A 21,567-nucleotide genomic window follows, 5' to 3' on the forward strand; every position below is an offset into this window, starting at 1 on the left:
GAAAACGTATGCAAGAAAGAGGCTATAGGGAATGTGGAAAAAAATGGAAACAGCTGACTTGCTAGAAGTGGTGCAATGAAAGGTGATTGTATTTCTGTTTTCTTTTATTATTGTTTCCATGTTGTTTGCACAATAATAATGTGAAAAAAAGAGAAAGGGAGTGAGAGAAAATGAAGTAGAGAATATGAGCACTCGCTTTGGAGTCCGGGAGTCTAAGGCCATCATCCCTTGCTCTACTAGTTACTATGTATTCTGGGTAAGTGGCTTCACGTTTGACCTCAATTTTTGTTTTCTATAAGTAGAAATAGGATGGGCACGGTGGCTCATACCTGTAATTCTAGCACTTTGGGAGGTGGAGGCGGGGGGATCACCTGAGGTCAGAAGTTTGAGACCAGCCTGGCCAAAATGGTGAAACCCCGTCTCTACTAAAAATCCAAAAAAAAAAAAAAAAAAAAAAAAAAATTAGCTGGGTGTGGTGGTGGACACCTGTAATCCCAGCTGCTTGGGAGGCTGAGGCAGGAGAATTGATTGAACCCAGGAGGCAGAGGTTGCGGTGAGCCAGAATCGTGCCATGGCACTCCAGCCTGGGCAACAAGAGCGAAACTCCGTCTCAAAAAAAAAAATTTTTTTTTAAATAGAAGTGGAAATAACACAAACCTTTAGGACTGGCGTGAGGATTACATAAGCAGATATGAAGCAGGTACTCATCATTCTAATTTTCTTTCATCTTCATTTATTTCCTCAAACAATTATGGAGCATCTATTACATAATTGGGAAATAGATGAATTAAGATTGGACCTCATTCTTAAACATCTTAGAATTTAGAGAGGAAAACAAACACATAAATAAATTTTAAAAGTTCATCAGGAAACTTGATAGCCACAAATAGCATGTTGGATAAGCTGTCTGCATAGACCACATACATTCAGGAACTTGTGTTGGGAGCTATTGGTGAAGGGGCCAGACCAAGAAATAAAAACTCATAGGAGATAGAATTTTACATTGGCATATGTTTGTTGCGAAGTGTGCTTTCATGTGTATTATCACATGCAATTCTCAGAGAATGCTACTAAGGAAAGTAGTATTGCCCTACTTTATAAATGAGAAGACTAAGTCTTGGAGAGGTCATGAGAGTGTTCTCGTTTTATAAAACCAGCACATGGGGCAGGATGCCTTTCACTCTGCCCTGGTGGCCTCTTCTGAACATTCTTGGTTACATGCCATTAGAAAGGAAGATGGAATAGGTGAAGTACCAGAAAATGAAGAGGAATCTTCTCCACATCAAGGCTGGTAGAAAGTATTGGGTACGGAACCTAGTCTCCTCAGGGTCCAGTGAGAAAGCGTGCCAGATGCTGACCCCCAGACCCATCCAGCCCTGGGTCATCCAACAAAGATTTAATGTAGTCCTTGAGAAAATATCCATGTTCTGTAGATCATGAATGTCTAGTAAACACTTCTCCAGAGACCTCACTAAGTAATGAGTTGGGGGTGAGGAAGGGAAACATGCATCATTTATAGAGAACCTATATTGTACTCCTGGTTCCCCAACAAGTAGGGTGCTTGATGCATTATAATGGCCATTTTCAACACTGACACTGAGGTAACACTGAGGACCAGAAAGGTCAAGTGACTGTCTAAGATCACATAGCAAATCTGTAGCAAAAAAGAGAGTGAGGACTCAAATCAGCCCATCTTTTCACTCATCATGAGGATTCTAGATTCTTCCCTATGCAAAAAAAGTCATTGTCTCAAGGGCAGAGGGTAGAATCAACAAACTGTCAGAGCTCAGAAGTCACACTGCTTCAGGAAGCTGTGGGGCCCATGTCTGCTATTTAAGCAACACCAAAAACACATCAGCCCACACCTTAAGGGTGAAGGAGTGGGATGCTTAGCTGAATATCTGGTACAGAATAGGGGCCTCAGTGGGAACCCCAACAGCCTAACTGATCTTTGGTTTCAATGGAACTGGCCCTCAGCTAAAAGCAAAAGACCTCTCTTTACCAAATACCTCTTCCTTGAAGGAGAAGGATGGTAGATATAGGCACAGGCATTCAGCACAGAAACCCAGGTTGGTCCCCTTGTGAAACTGCTAGGCTTTTGGCACCTGGCCAGCTGGACTGGTCACAGTTCTCATTTATCAAAAGCCATAACCAGCCCATTACTTGGCTTCAGTGTCTCCCCAACCCTTAGACCCTGACAGTGAGTTTGTGATCCCAAAGTCTCCTTACCACTGGAATATCTTCAGAAGTAAATGAAACAGTAAGCTAGTAGACTTAAAAGCCAGGCTGTGCCTAGCACTCTATACTCTGTTCAGTGAAAGCAGAAATGTCCCCAACTCACCCACTGGGGTGAAGTAACTCTTATCACTCTGCAGTTATTCACAATGACCTGCGGGATTGACAATCAAAGTATGTAGACTTCTCCGCTGATTCCACAGGGAACTCTGGCAAAGCTCAGTAAAGAGAATCTGGATTCATGAAGAGATCATCCCAACAAATATTTCAAAGGTACGGAAGAAAGAGCACAGGCTTTGGGAGACAACAGACCTACGATAAATCCCAGCTTATCTTCAGACCCATGATAACGCCCGGCTCTGTCTCTTGCAAGACGTTACATCTTCTAAAAGCATCTTGAGAGAGCTAAGCGTCAGCTTCTTTACTGGCTAATGTGAATGTAATTTGCCGTTTGTATGGAGGCTAGAGAGGCTAAGCAGGTGGACAGATTTAGTGGATGATTGGAAATATAAAACTAGGGGGAAGGAGGGATGTCTAAGGTGGGCTGCTGGTTGAAATAAGAATGGGTGAGATGACAAGATAGTGTGTGGTAAATTTAAAAAGAGAAAAAAAAATGAACCATAGGGAAAACTGCATTTACTAGGGTAAGGGGAAAATAAGTCAGAGCTTGGATGAAGTGTGGTGAGAGGCCATCATAAGGAAAAATAAGAGAAAATCTTGTCTCCCAGGAGACGTACAGGGAATTGTCTAAGGTTTGCCAACTGTTTGATCTTGAAAAAGCAATCATAACACTCAAGACTTATTATGACACCATCAATAAATGTTTCCTACGCGTGTAGAGGGCAAAGGTAGCAAATAGGATCCTTTTTCATGAGCAAATTCCAGATGATTGATAATGTTTATCTAAAGTATTGTGTTTGAAAAAATTCTGAGCCCTCATCTGAATGCAGTGGTAAAGAGTTGTTTCAACAGTGGTGTTTGCAGGGGAGTGGGAGAAAAGAATGGCAGCCCACAGGCCAAATGTAGTTAATGCTGTGATGTGCCACCCTGACTACCTTCTTTGGGACTGAGACACTCATTCCTCCAGCTGCAGGGACTGTTGCTGTTGGCTGCTGACAGGTATCAGTTGAGTCTCCAGGAATGGCCTTCAGCCCAAGAGAGCTGTCACCTGTGGGCAGTCCACAGCTGTCACTGCAGTGGGCAACAAGGCCAACTCCCTTTGGCTCAATGTGAGACATCTGAAGACCATCCCAGCTCCAGAGTTCCCTGTGGAATCAGCTGACATTTTTGCTGTGATTGCTTTGCAGCTCAACTCCTCCCTTTCTTCCCTTACTCCCTTACAGGTGCTGATCCTAAGAGCATGCTCCAATAAACTTTCTGCATGCAAATCTCTGTCCTAGAGTCTGGTTCTGGCGAATTCAACCTACTACATCAAGTATTTGCCATTCCTGCACAAACTATACCTCTCTCTGCTTAGCTAATAGCTTGTCATCTATGTTTACTTACTCCTCAACAAAGGAAGACTCAACGTTAACCAAGGGGAATAATTTGTAATCCATTAGCTTTCTCTTTTTCCCTTGGTGGCAAGGTAATTCAAAGATAAGTTATCAATTCTTTCTTCTCTTTTGCCTAGGTTAGAGATAAGTTTCTACCTTTTTTTTTTTTTTTTAAGTAGAGATGGGGTTTTGCCATGTTAGCCAGGCGGGTCTTGAACTCCTGACCTCAGGTGATCCGCCCACCTCAGCCTCCTAAAGGGTTGGGATTACAGGCATGAGCCACTGCTCCCAGCAATTTCTACTTTAGTTAGGCTTGGAGGCTCTCTAATCTATAAATGATGGGTTGGCTCTATTCCTCTCATTCTCAGTCAGTTCTCCTCCCAGGCTCCAACTCTAGAAGAGATAGCATTTATCCGTGACTCACTTTTTAAAATCATTATAGATCAAAGGTGTCAGTAGGAGGATGAAGAATATGTGCTAATAACTCTCATTGGCATAATGCTTTCAATTTATATGTATGTAATATTTTATAAACATAGCAACTCTTTAAGGTTATTGTTATTTCTTTTGAGCAAAAGGAAGAGAAAGGCTAAATGATTTCCCAAGTCACCTAGAAGACTTATTGCAGAACCTAGACTAGAATCTGGGTTTTTTGGCATCCGATCAATCCAGTCACAGGCAGAAAGTGTCTACCTCTGCTGCTTTCTTAGAAATCAGTGTGTGATTTCTAGAAAACAATGGAAGTGGCTTGGGAACTCCCCTCACCATCCCTTCCTTTGTACCACTGCAGTATCCGGGGATCTCGGTGGTGATCAGATCCTGGAACAAGCACTGATGAGCATCCTGTAATCCAGAAGATGATCTAAACGTCCAGTGCTAGAATCCCTGATACCACCACAACAAATGACTGTCTTCTTCCTCTTTGGACCATTTTATTGATGGGAAACTCATTATTGAGAAAGTGGCTTATTCTGTGTTCCCTCATCTGTGCAACTGGAATGACACCAAACAGGGAAAGATGTGACATCTAAATGAGAGAATGAATGGAAAGTACATAGTAGGTACTCATAAGGAATCCTCCCAGAAAAGCTGGCACATCCTGCTCATTTAGAGCTGTTTGTTTGTTTGTAAAGGCACAGCTGAGTGAATCTGGGAGCCAGGTCCACAGGCAGGCAATGAAGCATGCTATCTGCCTCCTAAAGAGACATGCCAGGGGCTGGGATGGAAAAGACAAACTCCAGCTTTCAGATCTGCCACTGCAACAAAACCAGGGTTTTTACTGTGGTGGCTCTGGGAGGAGTGGTGATGGTGGTGGGGGCAGATGGGCAGTAAACAAATAGCCAAACCCCACATAGCCATGTGGATTGGTGACATCCAGGTGACTCTGTGACCCTAGGATGCACGGGGAAGCACAGAAAACCCTTCTCAAAGACAACAAAACTGCTTTAGTTCTGTGTAGCAGTGGCTTGAAGGTTGATCACTGGTATGATGTGCCTAAGTTAGGATGCAGCTGGCATGGAACAGCATGGTTTTCCTCTGTCCAAAGAAGGTTTGCAAACAAGAGTAAAATTCAAAACATTTAATAATTGCTGTGGTACAGGCACACTGCCAATGAGAATGGACATCGGCTACAATCAAACAGCATGGTCATGGGGGTGTGTGCCAGCCAAACATCCACCCTAGCAACAAGGAAGCCCACCCTGCAAACAGGGAGAAGAGGATCTGCAGGGTGGGGGCCTAGAAGTCAGCAGAAAATCTGCCTATCTCCTATGGAAATCCCAGAGAGGATTTCATTAACCTCTCAGGGCTCTGCAGAGCATGATTTAAAAGCCATTGCTGGGCCGAGGGGGTGGAAGTGGGGAAGTAAGTGCCTTCAGTGTCCAGCTTCCAGGCCCAGTATTATTACTCCAGTGTACACGGCCAGCCTCCAAAAGGGCAAAGCCCTGGTTCCACCCAAAGACAAGTCCATGAAGCCTCTGACAGGTCATCGTGCTGTTAATCAGCATACTTCTCCCTCTGCCAATGAGTATTCATAAGTAGTCTCCCCAAGCACTTGTTCCTGTTCTAGCTTTTATAGATGAGGGCACTAGCACCCCTCACTGCAGTCCCAGGACTTAGAACACAGCCTTGATTCATGCAAATTGAGCCCTGGTGCTGGCAGGAGTCAGGAATCAGAATCCTAGTCCTGCCCAGGTCGTCCAGAGCCACTTCAAGCCCCTCTCTTTCCCAGCTCAAATGTGTCTCCCAGCTGCTGGTCTTTCACTAAGAGCACATGTTGCTGCTACCTTCTGGATGAAGTCACAAGGGGTCAATTATCTTGCAGCAATGAAACCGGCATACTGTTTCTTCAGCTTGCATAAGATGAAGCTCCACATGATGAAACAAGTCAACAGTCCATGAGGTCTTGGGAGAAGGCACTAGAAGCAAAAGCCCTCCCTTGAGAGCAATGCACCAAGACCTCCCCTTTCTCCTGCCCTCGACCACCAATGAGCATGCTGTAGTGGACTTGCCAAACCCAAGAAATACTCCCCGTAAATGCCACTGAAACATTTCCCCACTGTTTTCCATGGAGCTCAAACGACTGTACCTCTTGAGGCTGATTTTGCCCCTACTTGAGTCTTACAAATTGGGTTTGTTCCCCAGGAAGTCACCCTTTTCTTACTAATTCTATCAGTGGCTTTTCATGCTGTCTTTCATACATAACTACAGCTTCCCAGCCTTCACCAGCTTTGTCTCTTCTAAATGGAAACCTCTCATAGCCCTGCATTAGAAGGCAATGGATTTGAATGACAGCTTCCCAGTAATTCTCTGAAGGGGCCATGGGCATCGGCTGTGGCTCGGGCACATGCAGGAACACCTGCAGGAGGCCAGTATATCTGGGCGAGACATTAAGCACCAAGCTTTCATGTCAGTCAAGCTGGGTCCCATTCCCAGCTCAGCCACTTACCAGCTATGCAACCTGGGAAAGTTATTCAAAACTCTTTAAGGTCTTTTCTTTAGTGTAAAATGGTTTTAATAATAGTATCTATCTTATAGGGTTGCTTTGAGAATTAAAATAATATATATAAGGCACTTAGCACTATGCCTAGCAAATAGCCATGTAGCCATTTTCAATATTGTTAGTCATTCATTTATCAATCAGTTGCTATAAACCCTGTACCCTGTTAAAGGCTGAGACTCCCAGTTTCTGCCCTCAGAAACCTCACAGTCCAATGGGAAAGGACCACAGGAGAACCAGCAGTTAGGATGCAGGATGGTAAGTACTTTATTAATAATCACTTTTTAAAACACTATCACTAATGGGTGACAACCATTTTTTGCTAGCCACTGTGTGCTACATGCTTTATGTAAGTCAAGAACATAAGCTTTCTAGTCTAAATACGTGAGTTCAAATCCCAGCATTACCACTGAATAATTATGAAATCTTTGGCATGTTTATTAACTCTTTGACACTTGGTTATTCATCTTGTAAATAGGTACAGAAGTCAGAAAAAATAGGATGGGCATGGTGGGTCACACTTGGCAACATAGTGAAACCCCATCTCTACTAAAAATAAAACAATTAGCCAGGCATGGTGGTATATGCCTGTGGTCCTAGCTACTCGGGAGGCTGAGGAAGGAAGATCACTTGAGCCCAGACGTTCGAGGCTGCAGTGAGCTGGGATCATATTATTGCGCTCCAGCCTGGGTGACAGAGCAAAACACTGTCCCTTAAAAAAAAAAAAAGAAAAAAAAAAGAAAAAAGTGTTAGGAAAAAATTGTATGTAAGATGTCACCAGAGTGTCTTGTATATGGTAGGTGCTTCATAAATGTCTGTTGGCTAGAGTTGAAGTGCAGCGACTAAGGGGTGTTTGGAAAATGCATGCGAGATGGCTATTGTTCCCCACCCCTAGGGAGTCTGTCTGGGTGGCTTTGAAGGCCCAGGCAACATGTCCACCTAGGCTGTGAGGCAGGACTCTGATGCTCAGTGGCTTACCCGGTTTGGACCCCATTCTGAGCCAATGACTGCAGCCACAGGGACCAGCCACAGGTGTGGCTGGCACACCAATGGGGTTTCTGGCAAGAACCAGGCAGAATGTTCTAAATAGGGCAAGCCCTCCAGGACCAAGGTAGATAATGGGCATGGACCTGTAGGCAGAAAGAGGTTCTGAGCTCTCCCAGGCATCCCCAGTTTTGCATACCCTGACCTCACATCATTGCCAGGATGGCTTATACTGTCTCCAGGTCAGGCCTTCAGTGGCTCACAGTAGCCAAGTCACATCATATTTCTCTTTGTCCCAGAGAGAGCAATCCTAGTCCTGTCTTTAATGCATGGCTAATGAAATAATCAAATACAAAAGAACCTTGCAAAATATAAAGTACTACAAAAATAAGGCATTATCATTACTGACATCATTACTACTACTACTGCTGCTACAATTACAGCTACTAATGACCACTATGATTTATCAGTCTCTATGTGTCACTTATACTTTATGGATAATCACAAATCATCCCTAAAGCCTATTTAGATAAATGATGAAGAAATTGAGGCTGAAAGAAACAAGGCTACTACCAGCCCCGTTATTGACTTTACCTGAATTTGAAAAAGATATCTCTTCTTCTGGGCAGATGTGGCCCCTCTGGGACACATGGCTTGGCAGGTGGAATGCAGGCTGGTTTTTAGCCTCCACTAGCCCTTGAATAAGCAGGCTTGTGCAGGACACACCCTCAACATCAGTTTTCTGCAATCTCACAGAGAATGTGAGTAGGCTGGTTCAGTAAGAAGTTAAGTTGGGGGCCAGGCGCAGTGGCTTGTGCCTGTAATCCCAGCACTTTGGGAGGATGAGGTGGGCAGATCATCTGAGATCAGGAGTTTGAGACAAGCCTGGCCAACATGGTGAAACCCTGTCTCTACTAAAAATACAAAAGTTAGCTGGGGGTGGTGGCGGTTGCATGTAATCCCAGCTGCTTGGGAGGCTGAGGCAGGAGAATCGTTTGAACCTGGGAGGTAGAGGTTGCAGTGAGCCAAGAACCCAACACTGCACTCCAGCCTGGGTGACAAGAGTGAAACTCTGTCTCAAAAAAAAAGAAGCTAAGTCAAGACTTACATGCAGGTGTGTTCCATTATACAAAGCATGGGTACCCCAAGTGGGCATTTGCCGCCTGGAGCCAGCATCTTCTATGTAGACCACAAACACTGGCTGGCCCTCTGCACACTCATCCCCGTGCTGCTACTGTGGGATGCACAAGGATGACGCAGACAGGAGCCCATACCCCAGGGAGTGCATTGCCTCTGAGAAGCAGCAGAGGTACTCCTGCTCAGAACACACCAGCCCCAGAACTGAGACGGTGCCCAGAGAGGAACAAAAACGCACAAACCCAGTCCTGTTTAGGCGAATGAACATTGTTGTAGCAGGGCTTGATAAGCCTGTTGCTAAGCCTACCTTTCTTCCTGTCACTGAGCACCTGGCTCTTGGCTCAGGAAAGATAATCACTCTGGGAACCAGCTCTCCTCGGGAGACCTGGCAGAATGCTGGCAGTCCAGAGCAAAACCTGCCTTTCAACAGAGCTTCGCCTCCTCCCATGTCAGACAAGGGGAAACTCAACCTGTAAAGGAAAGGGTTTGCACACACACAATTCTGCTGAGAGCCTGCAGTAGTAAGTGACCCCCGCCCCGGGAAAGGAAGGAGCCCCAGCTCTCCCAGCTCAAAGTGCTTCCTAAACAAAGACCCTAAGTGTCCTGCCGCGACAACTCAAGACATGGGACACTCAGGTTCCAGGAGCACCTGCAGCTATCATCTGTCAGTCCCGACACCAGCACTGTCTGTGCTGAGGTTGAAGCAAAGAGATCAGGCAAGCACTGGGGTGGGAGTGGGGGCTGCAGAGGGCAGGTGAAGGGGAAAAGGCTTTGGAGAGACCAATATGAATAGCAGGCATTTTTGTCTGACCCCAAAGAAGAGGGCAAGGGAGAGCTGTGATCTGAGCCAAGATGAAAGAGTGATTGGCCTCCCCTAGTAATCAAAGAGTTTAATGAGGCTTATTAAAAGCCCATTTCTAGGTCTTGTTGAAAAATTACACCCGTAAGTGTTTTTTTTTTAATAAGAATTGCCTCCTAGGGATTAAACACACACACACACACACACACACACACACACACTCCCCCAAAATCCCATACCCCACACATTCACAGTCACATTCCCACAAAAGCTGCGTATCATGTACATTACAGCATTCTAGGTGCATCTACATCAACCATGGTCATAATTCGCAACATACACATATATTGTAAGACAGAAAAGCCAGATCACTGAGGTCATTTGTGCACCTTTTGAAATTCCAGACATTGAGGGAACCCTAGAGCTTCATCCTCAAGAAGTTGTGATCCACATAAACAAAGAGCATAGCCTCTAATCCACAGCATTCTCTGTGTCTTGCCTGAGGCAAGACAACTCAGCAAAAGCAGAAGCTACCATGCTTGGAGTCCAGGATCATTAAGCTTTGGTAAAAAAGCAGCAGTTTTACAGCAAGGTCGCTGCACAAGAAGGGGGCGGGGGGGCTGTGTCACTCCTTCCACCCATGGTGAATTCTCTCTGATATGCTAAATCCCAGCCACTTGGTAGAGCCAGCCCTGGGCCTGGAGCAGGTTTCCCTTGGCTCTCAGCTTACTGCGAGCTCACAGCTGCCTTCACTCTCAGGCGGAGAAAACATTGCTTTCTGGAACAATCAGCTAGATGCAGAAAAGAATCCCTTGCAGAAAATCATCCCACCACCAGAGTGCTGCTAATCTCCCCAACATGATACTCACTGCCAAGTGGTAGAATGCAACAATGACCATTCAGATGCTACAACTACCAGGTGGAACAGTCTACTGTTATTAGAAACAAATGTTTTAGATTTAGTAAATCTGGGTTTCAAGCCTAGCTCTAACCCTTACTCAAGGTATGGCTTTGGCCCACTCTTTCAGCCATCGTTTTCTCCCTTGCAAAATGGCAGGAACAACTTCCTTCTATGTTATAGAGTTGTGGGAAAGATCCCACAACTTGGGATCTTTGGGGTACAGTTGAAGTACCCTTCAAACTGTATACCCCAAAGCAGGTGCTAGAAAGTCTCATAATGAGACAATAATGGGAAAATGGAGGAACTCACTGATTGGGTTGTGAACTCCTCAAAGGCCTATGTGGTATTTATCTTGTTCTCGGTGCCCAGCGCCAAGGCTGGGACTAAATACCCTGGGAAAAACAGTGTGAAAGAAAGAAAGCAGAATGAGTGAATCTGTGAGTTAAGTGGCTTGCCTAAGGTCACAGAGCAGGTCATTGCAGGACTTGAGCCCAGAACGCTTGACCACACTAGTCCAGAGCTCTCTGTTCTTGACGTACCAAACAGTTGGGTCTATTGAAGGGAGAGTGAGTGTCACAACAACTGCAGCATGGACCAGTTTTCAATAAGCCCCACTATTCCCAGAGAAAGACCCAATGTTGGCCATGTATGGCCTAAAAGGACTTCACAGACTCACCTGTTAAACATGTCAACTCCACAATGGGAGCAAACAGAAGCCACAAGTGCAAGTAATACTCAAATGCCTCAAACTGGCTCATCTTATTTACTGACTCGTGCAATACTGACTTGAATTGCACAAAACAGAAAAGTCACAAGCCTGGGACAATGGGTCTGGCAGGGGTTAGGTTGTGCAGACTAGAAGCATATCTTGTTTTGGGTTCACTTTCAGCATCATTACTTACCTACTGACCAAGTGTCTGAGAGATCACTAGCCCTCTCTGATTCTCAGTTTTTCCATCTGCAAAACAAGAAGACAAACACAATTAATTCCTTGAGATCGCTGGACTAAAACGCATCATCGGTTTTATGCCTAGAATTGGTTACCAACTACTTATGATTCCAGGTAACTGGGAAAACTGTGAGTGGTCAGGGGCTGCAAAATAACTAAAAAATGAAGTGCAGTAATAAATTAAGCATGATAATTAATAGTTATGTGTCAAGCAGGATGCTCGCTGATGGTGCCCAACTCTCAGCACAGAAAATTCAGCCTTCCAATCATTTGGGCACTTTTTATTTTTCATAGATGTCAAAATATAAAAGACCATTAAAAATACCAGGAGAAATAAAGGCAAAGAAAAGGGCCACAATCTCAACACATTCATGTCCAACAATTTGGGCTTTTTTTTTTCTTTTTTTTTCCTTCTGTACATAAGAGTTTACCATTTTTCAGAGCAGAGGCTATCAAGACATACTATATTAAAAAGCACCACGCCAGTCATGATTTTCCTCTCTTGCCACCTGTGTTAGGCCGTGACAGTTGACCATTGCCCTTATTAACTCATTTTCCTTCCCGTCCTTTTCATCAGTTTCCCCAAGGCCTTTCCAGGTATGTGGTCAGGTCTCTGACAGGCACTGTCCATACCTGAGCCCAGAGGAATGAGAAGTGAGCAACTTTTGGAGCCCTCAGACTGGTCTTTCCCTAGTCTAGGTTCAGTTACCTCATATGAAAAGCAGGGAAACTGGACCGGCTGGTCACAGATACCCTTTTTAACTTGATAAAGCAAGGCTAAGGAAAAGAGAAGGAAACTCATATATTTGAGTCCCTACTATGTGACAGCTATTGAGCTAATAATATCTACAGATATGATTTCATGATCCTTATAACCACCCTGGGAGAGTTTACAGGGAAGAAAACTGCAGCTCAGCAAGGCTCAGCGAGCCGTCTAAGGCCTGATGCTGTAATTTTGGTACCCCATTCATATTTTTGCCATATCCATGTGTCACCTCTACTATCATTTACTAATTTTTCCAAATCAATTCATATTTTTTCTTAACTATATTTTTAAATAATTTTCAAAAAATGTTTCTGCAGCTCTCTATTTCTGCCCTTTCTCTCCTATGAAAAGCAACCTTGCAACTAAGATAGGTTCTGTAACAACGTTGCTAACAACGTAAAGGAATTTGTCATTAAAACCATTCGGACAATATCTAGGAAGTCATAGGTGTGAGGTGCTGTATCCACACACACACACACACACACACACACACACACACACATACATACACACACACAATTTATTAAAATAAATTAGTTTTGGAGTTGAAAACGCTCATCCATGTACTATGCCAACTCCCAGTGGTGCCCCTGCTACATTTTGGGGAGCTGGTCTGAAGTCCTTCAATGCACTGTGACTTCAGAACTGAAGTCTTTCATCTTTCAAAGCTGAAATCGTAAAAATGCCTAACACTTAGTCTATGTCAAGAAAGTCACTAGGGTCACACAGCTAGTAACTGAAGGAGCCGGGACCAGGCCTCTGCTTGCCTGCTTCTAACCCACCCCAGTGCCCCAGGAGTGCACTCAGTTTCTGTCCCCATCCTCAGACCCCAGATATGCAATTCTGTGCCATCTGGCCACCAATTAAGTTGTTTTCAAATCCAGGCGGGTTCATCCTGTTTTGTTACATTGTCCTCAGCTTTTCCGTAAAGTGACTAGATTATATCGATACTTATTTACATTCCCAAAAGAGCGCTTTGGTATAAAACTGCATAATTTCTAAAACCACATTTTGAAAATATGAACTGAACGTGATTCTTTCTTCAACGATCCAAAATAGTAACTGAGGAAATAGAAAAGCCTGATAACCTAATACGCAGGAATGCCATTGCCACCGCAAATGAGTATAAAATCCCAACCCGGTCAGGGGAAGTGGGAGAAAGTGGCAAAGTGACTATACTGGACACTAATCGAAGCTGTTGTCTAGTGTCTTTCTAAAGCTCTAAGCTTCCATTTCCTGTCATCTGGTTTTAAATTAATTGGCATGAATTTTTTATGACCAGAGAGCAAACAGGTTGAATGTCCCATAGAACTGGGTTGGGCTTGCTTTCTGCTGAGCTCCCCATTTCTGCACTGAATATGAGCTATAAACTATGCAGAAACAGGAACACAAATGGACCCCTGACTATTCATTCTCTGTCCAATGACACCTCTTCCAGGAAGGCTTATCCCACCAACCTGAGTCAGAATTAGTCCCCCCTCCTCTGGCTTCCCTCAGGGCAACACTTCTTGCAGACTCTGTTACACTGCAGTCATGCATTGTTTTCTTTTTTTTAAAAAAAGTATTTTCTTTCTGACTATTCACTAAATACAATAAAAACTCACCTAACACCATCAATATGATTTTAGATATATTTCCTTTTAAGCTTTTTTGTATGAATACTCACGCAGACATCCACACAATGTACATTCAGATGCTTTACAAGGTGGGATCATACCATACAAGCTAATTTTAATCTATCTTTAATTTAGTAAAATAGCATGCTTTTAAATGGTTACGTAGATTTATAATTAATCTCCTACTGATGGACATAGCATTGTTTCTAATTTTTCACTAGTGTAAACACTCTAATATCTTTGTACATATTTCTTGTAGAGTTGTTTGATTATATGCTTATACTGTATTGCTTAACATTTTAAAAAATTATAGCTGCTGCTCACCCGAGTGTATCACTTGTCATTTTTACCAGCAGTATATGAGCATGCCAATTCCTCTCACTCCCATAAATATTAGGCATTAGCATACTTTAAAAAATCTCTATTGATGTGATAGGTAAATGGTACCTAATTATTTTAATCTGCCTCTCCTGAATATCAGTTAAACATCTTTCTCTCGGTTTCCTGGTCATCACATTTCTTCTTTGGGAACTGCATGTTCGTTATGCTTTACTCATTTTGGGTGTTAATCTCTTTCTGGTTGCTGCATAAGGGTTTGCTATTTGTCTTTTACCCTGATTATTTTTAGCTTGCTTCCAGCATGTCTAATCACAGAAAAGGGCACCACCAGAAATCTGGGTACCTGTTTCCTACCAGAAATCTGGGTACCTGTTTTGACACCCCCCTGCATGTCACTACTCACAGCCAATCAATCACCAAGTCCTATCAGTTCTACCTCCTAAATACACCTTAATTTGGCTCCTTTCCCTCCCTCTCCATCTCCATGCCCTCATTCATGACACCATCATCTCTCTGGGGGACTTCTGCAGTGGCCTCCCAGTAGTCTCCTACATCTTCTACTCCAATTCTCTCACCACCTGAAGCCAGAAGTATTTTTTAAATGCAAATTGGGTTATCTTTTCTGCCTAAAACTTTCTGACAGTTTCCTATTCTACTAAAGATAAAATCCAAAGTCCTTCATGTGTTGCTTTGCCTCACAAGGCTGCTTCCAGAACCTGGCTTCTGTACTGCTCGGGTATTGCAGATACATCCATCTGCCCCACAGTCTCTGTAATTGAGCCACACTGGCCCCCTTTCAGGTTTGCAAATATCAAGACCCTGGGTGCTGCTCCCTTGGGCTGAAAGGTTGTTTGCTTTCCTCTCTGCCTGGCTGACCCAAATGAACTCTTCAGGCTTCTCAACTCCAATGCCATCTCCTCTGAGAAGCCCTGAACCCCTAAGTTAAATAAGCCCCTCTGACTATTTACTAGGGTTTCCTTTGCAGCACATCTCACAACTGTACTTAAGCACTGTTTGGCATGGTTGGTTTAATGAGAACCAGGCTGTATGCTCTATGAATGACATGGTTTGGATCTGAGTCCTCACCCAAATCTCATGTCAAATTGTAATCCCCAATGCCACAGGCGGGGCCTAGTGAAAGGTGATTGGATCATGGGGTGGATTCTCTTGAATGGTTTAGCACTATCCTCTTAGTACTGTTCTCTTGATGACGAGTGAGTTCTCTTGGCATCACCCCCCTTGCTCCCTCTTCTTCCTCCTGCTCCAGTCATGTGAAGTATCGGCTTCCCCTTTGCCTTCCGCCATGATGGTAAGTTTCCTGAGGTCTCCCCAGAAGCCCAGCAGATGCTGTCATGCTTCCTGTACTGCCTGCAGAATGTGAGTCAATTAAACCTCTTTTCTTTATAAACTACGCAGTCTCAGGCATTTCTTTGTAGCAGTGCGAGAACGGACTAATACAATCAGGACAGAGACTTGGTCTCTCCTGTCTACCACTGTCTATCCAGAATTTAGCATGGTACTTGGCACATTCTAGGCACTCAATAAATACTTCCTGGATTACTTTCTTTAAAAATATATATTAAAAATATTTAAATAACCTACCTATTTCAAGGATCAAGCAATCACCTCTAGGTTTTCATAAGAAATTAACACAGGTCTTCACACAGAAAGCAGCTCCAGTGACAAACCAGTCCTGTCTTCAAATGTGCAGGGTCTAATTTAAGCCTATTCAAGAAGGACTGTTCCATTTCTCTCCATGTACAAAACTCAAAGCTCTGGCTTGGGCAGCCACAAGTACACTAGGGTGAAAGTATCTCAAAAAGTCCATGTCTCATGCTTTTCTGCAGCTCCTTCCTCTCTCCACCCTATGTTTTGCCTCCATTCAGTGAATGCCTCTTAAGTGGACTTAATTTCAAATTATATATTATATCTAATATAGTATACCAAATTATATCGAATTCACTGCCTTCTCTCCCAACATTTTAAAACCAATTTGCATTACTAGCATTATTGACTTGATGGTTCTCTATAGATCAATACCTATATTTATGAATATTTTCTTAAGTTACTTTCTTGAATTGATTGTTGGTCAGAGAGGCTCAGTACTTCTCTAGCCACATCTCTTCCCTGTTCCCTGAGTTCACCTTGTCCTCAATTCAGCATTTAGTTCACCGAATTAACTGAAATTGTATTTCCCCACTTTCCTATAGGGTCTCCAGGATGTAAGTCAGAGATCAGGCTGCGGTGTAGAGCCACCATTTCCTTGACTTAATTTGGACTCTTCTCAAACTCACCACAAAGCACTTTAGGCATAATGATCAGTTGCATGTAAGGTGTTGATGCCCTCACTTTGGTCATCTTAGGCCACTAACATACTAGTTCAAGGAGTAGAAGGAGGTCAGCAGGTCAGATATTTGCTGGGGCCTATTATGGAGGGCTTAGGAACTCACTCATGCCAAGGAGGCACAGGATAAGAATAAAAGCTCATTTCCTACCCTGGAAGAAATTGGGTTTTAGTTGGGAAGACAAGACCAATAGGCAGTAAATTGTCTTGGCCTTGCCTGTGTCTGAAGCCTCCTCTCTTCAAGATTCTGCTTCAAGAATCTGCTTCAAGATTCCTTTTATTTAAGCATCCCTCTATATAGCTGAAGATTCCAGGAAGAGGAACTGGAATAACTGGTGAGGTCCACTAGGTCTTTGTTAAATGTTGCATTGGCTGTGGAATCAGAGTTTGGGTTTTACCCCTGGTTCTATTTCCTCCTCTCTGGGTGACCTTGGGTGGCATATTTAACCTCCCTAAGCCTCTGTGTTTTCATCTGAAATGTGGGGATAGTAAAAGTACCTACCCCTGCGTTGCTGCAGTGCTTATGTGTCTATGACCTAGTAAAGGCTCAACAAATGTTGGTGAATGTTATTCTAATTGCTAGACTGTGATAATCTTAGCTAACAATAAAGTATTTACTGTGTGCCAGACATTGTCCTAAGCACTTTACAAATATTAACTCATTTAACCCTTATAAATAATTCTGTGAGTTAAGTACTATTATTTGCCTCATATTATAGATAGAAACTGGGGGTAGTGAGAGGCTAACAAAATTGCCTGAAGTCACAAAATAAATGCTGGAGCCAGGATTTTGAACCCAGGAAGTTTGGCTCCAGAAGTCATGCTCTAAACCATTAGACTATCAATCATCATAATAATCATTTAATGAGTTACTATAAATTTTAGTTACTAATAATCATGATTTATTTTTATTAATGATGGATGGCTGGCCTACTCAAATAGGTCCCCAGGCAGCTGGGGTGATTGGGATGGGGTTTGGGCTGGTAGCGTGTTAAGAAGCCATCCAAGCTCACTGAAGTTCAAAAGAGTCTTCCAGTTCCAAGCAGGAACCAAGGATCTGAACAGGAAACCAGGGCAGAAGCCCAGTTGTGTGTGTTGGGCTAATATGGTAGGAGTGGGAATGGAATATGAGATAGCCTGGTAAGCCCTGGGTACTTTGGGAAAAGGGGTGGAAGAAGGGCATCTGAACCTCCAGGCTTCACCTACCAGGAGGGCTGAGGCTTCCACTGGGTGTCTCACTGTATCAAGGTGGACTCTAGGGCTAAGTGGGTCACAACCTGCAAGGGAAAGGTCCCAGTAACTTGGCAAAGAAGGGCTAGAGAAGGTGCAAGCTAATGTCTTCTTTCTGGAAGTCTCTGCTCTCCCTGCTCACAAAGTTCCAGGAATCCTAAGGCTCAGAGATGCTTCTTGAGCTGGAAGTATGGCTCAGAGATCCTTCTTGAGATGGAAGTATCTACTCTTGAGGTGCGAAAGCCAATTTCAGGAAAGTCTGTTGATCTAAGCTGAGTTGCTTGCATTGCCACTGGATGTCTGAGTAAAGATGAGCTCTCCTCCAGGGACCATGGTCTGTTAATTCCAGCTTTATCATTAATTATCAGGCCTTGGATTTTCCCCCCTGGACATCCACTGCTGATCAGGTCCTTGAAACATGCTCACTTTGGTTTTCTTCAGAGTCAAAGATTTTGTCCTTTCTCCCTCCCTCTTGTTTAGGTATCATTTTTGAGAGCAGTCATGGTGGTGTGAAGCAATTTAGGATGAGAACACTGTACTGCAGCCACAGGACCTCAGCCTCAACAACCTACCAACCTACCGTGGCTTAGTGGGGCCAAAAGTGAAATCCTAATGTATTAACTGGCCTCCAAAGACCAGCTGTATCCTCCTCTGGGTGCTCTCATCACAGCTGCCTCCTCTGCAGGTGCTCCCCAGCTGAAGACACTCTGCATCAACTTCCTTTCAGAGTGAGATCGTTTTCTGTGTTGTGCAGCAGAAATAACAGATTTTCTTATTTACCTAAAAACATGGAAAGTCTAAGAACAATCTAAGAGGTTGCCTCATACTGCCACTTCTTTTCAACCAGGCCCACAGAACCATGTGAGAAAGCCTTTTTAATAGAAAAACAAAAACAAGGAAGTCAGCTCTTCTTGAAAGAGAAACTTCTCCACTCAGCAACTTTCTACTCACCCTCTTTCATTTAACAAGCAATGTTGATTGCTTACTGTGAACGTCAGACTCAGATTACAATTGGTGGCTGGGAAGAGTGAAAAGAGCATGGGCCTGATCCATGGTCAAATCCCAGCTCTGACTCATGTAAGTTGTGTGACACTGAGAAAGTTACTTAACTCCTCTGAGCATCAGCTTCTTTATCTGCAAAGTGAAGATCTTTATTCCAGCCTTTCAGAGCTGATGTGAGAATTAGCATTTCTCAAACATCTAGCTGAGGCCTTCAAGTCAGTCCTTAAGAATACTCACTGCTTTTACCATTTCTACTACTAATCATGGTTAATAAGACATGCTCACTGCACTCAACAGGTCCAAAGTGTTACTGGTGGATGGGAAGCCTGTTATCTATAGTGGGATCCAGTGAGGAAGAGGTCAACTCTACCGGGATGGAATGGGCAAGACAGACTTCAAGGGAGACTCATGAGCACAATCTTTTCAAAACAAAAGGTCTGTGGCAAGAGGCTTAAAACGTAGATACATCCTGAGAAGTACAAGCTTTAGAAGGAGATGCGGAACCTCTGACCGAGCACAGGGACTACAAAGGGCTCAGGGGCCAGCTTCTAGCAATGCGGTCATCCACCAAAGGCTTTTAAGCTGGGTAAAGAGAAGGCCAGATTTGTCCTTGAGATAATCACTCTAGCTGCATTCGAGACAGACTAGAGGGATGAGGCTAGGAGGGAAGCTGGGACAGAGCTGCAGAGCCGAGGCTGATCTAGGCCCAAGGAAAGGGTCCCTAACTTCATTTGTGAAGCCACTGGTCACCCTTGCCAGCAACTTCCAGCAGCCTGGCCACAGCAGCCCAATTCCTGAAGGCTGTGGGCCTGGCTGCCTCAGAGCCGACCTGTGGAGGGTCCTTTCAGGAACCAACTGCAAAACCATCCACCCAAGCTGTTCCTCTCTGACTCTGCTGGCGCAGGGGCTCCTCTGCTTCAGGCCCTCTGATCCCTGCACCACTTCAGTCTGGAGCCACGGACAGGGTGACTGAGCTGCTGCCCTAGCCTGTACCAGTCCAATTAATTCAATTCCATGCAGTTAAATGATGTTTTTGTGTGGATCCTGTGCTCATCTTTGAGGGTTGTATGACACTGTAAGAGACAAGGCACACGAGCTTTATAGTAAAAGAGACACAGCTGTTCTGTAACCCAGAGTTTTAAAAGTTGCTGGAAAGTGCTCAAGAGAGGGCTGAGTGACAGTGTTCCACTCAGGGATATGGGAGACAGGGCCAGGGATCCTCCTTGGCAGCATCAGAAAAGCTTTATAGAAGAGGAACACACTTGCCTGGGCCTGGAGACTAAGAAGGCCCTTGATAGTCAAAGGATGAGAAAGGGGCATTTAGGCCAAGGGAAGGTGTGTGGGGAAAGTGCTGTTGCCTATGGTGGCTAGACCACAGTAAGGAAAGGAGGTGAGAGAAGACCAGGGCAAGATAGGTGGGCTGAGGTCGTGCTGGGAAGGGCCTGAGGTCACTTTCTATTTTCTTCCCTAAGGTAAGAAATTGTCACATAAGGAGCAAGACAGTAATTTTCATTCAGTACCAACTATGCCCCTGGTAGTGTGCATTATATGAACTCTACATGCACACATTTAGCCTGCATTTTATAACCATCCTCAGAAGCAAATATTATCACCATGCCCATTTACAACCAAAGAAACCAAGGCTTAGAGGGATTATGTGGCCTACCCGAGGCCACTGAGGCAGAAATGGAACTCAAATATATGCATTCCAGCCCAATGACGCCCCCTCTGTATAATACTAACTCCCTAAATGGTGGAGGCAGATGTATGTCCTTCATTCAAACAGCCAAGAAAATCTAGATTCATCATCACCACCACTGCTGCCATAGTCTTGGACTCCAAATTTGATTTCGTAAGGGAGAAAATGTACCAGATGTGCCTCTTTGTAACAGGATCTTTTAAGATTCCTGAGGATATATGTTTAAGTAAAATCAACCACTATCTGACCACCTGTGCTCACTGATGACTTACAATGTGCAAGGTGCTTCCACTCCATGTTCATAATAACCATCACAACAACCCTATAAAGTCGGTTTTACTCCCCCAGTTTTATAGTTGAGGATATGGAGGCTCAGAGAGGCAATGTGAATTGCCCCAGATGCACAGAGTGGCAGCGGGAACTAGAAGCACGTGTTGTGGTGCTTGGGCCCACCTGTTCACCTCAAACTCAGAGTGCCAACAACCCAATCCTCACCGTTTCTCTCCAAAGGGTCCTCTTCTGCTGATCCCCATCTCAATAAGTGATGCCACCTTCCACCGGCCGCACAAGCTAGAAACCTAGGTCACTCCTGACACCCCTCTCTCCTGCACTGAACCCCCTAGATCTAAGCCATCTTTGAGTCCTACTGGTTCTAACTCCTCAATCTCTCCCAATTCTGTCCACTTCTCACCATCTCTGTTTCTACTACCCTATTCAAGCCATAGTCATCTCTCACCTGAGCTTCCACAATGGCCTCCCAACCAGTCCCCCTGCACTCGTCCTCATAGAAGATGTGACCCCAGCCCTGGTGACAGGCCCCAGCATGGCTCAGCCACTCTCAGCAGCCCCATTTCCTTTTGCTCTGCCATTCTTTCCTTTCCTCAAACACTCCATTCTGTGTGACCCTGGGCTTTTTGCTGTCTCTGTGTCTCAGCTGCCTTCTCTGCAAAAGAACAAGAATTGCCCAGGCCCCCCAGATCCAAGATTCCCCACCAAGGATCTGCCAGGTGGGGAGGATGAAAACTGAGAGGATATGGAGACCTAGAGATCTGAGCTGCACCGTGCTCTCCCA

General features: G+C 44.3%; 1 protein-coding gene across 4 annotated transcripts in view; it reads right to left on the minus strand.

Annotated features, from left to right (window-relative positions):
* TENM4 (teneurin transmembrane protein 4) overlaps positions 1-21,567 on the minus strand; it is a 3,002,963-nt gene that overhangs the window by 622,190 nt on the left and 2,359,206 nt on the right. For all 4 annotated transcript variants that reach the window (XM_063608694.1, XM_063608696.1, XM_063608693.1 and 1 more), the window contains one exon: positions 11,453-11,508. The gene's annotated coding sequence lies outside the window, so the exon portion shown is untranslated. The remainder of the gene's footprint in view (positions 1-11,452; positions 11,509-21,567) is intronic.

This window comes from Pan paniscus, chromosome 9 (genome assembly GCF_029289425.2).
Source record: "Pan paniscus chromosome 9, NHGRI_mPanPan1-v2.0_pri, whole genome shotgun sequence".
NCBI lineage: Eukaryota > Metazoa > Chordata > Mammalia > Primates > Hominidae > Pan > Pan paniscus.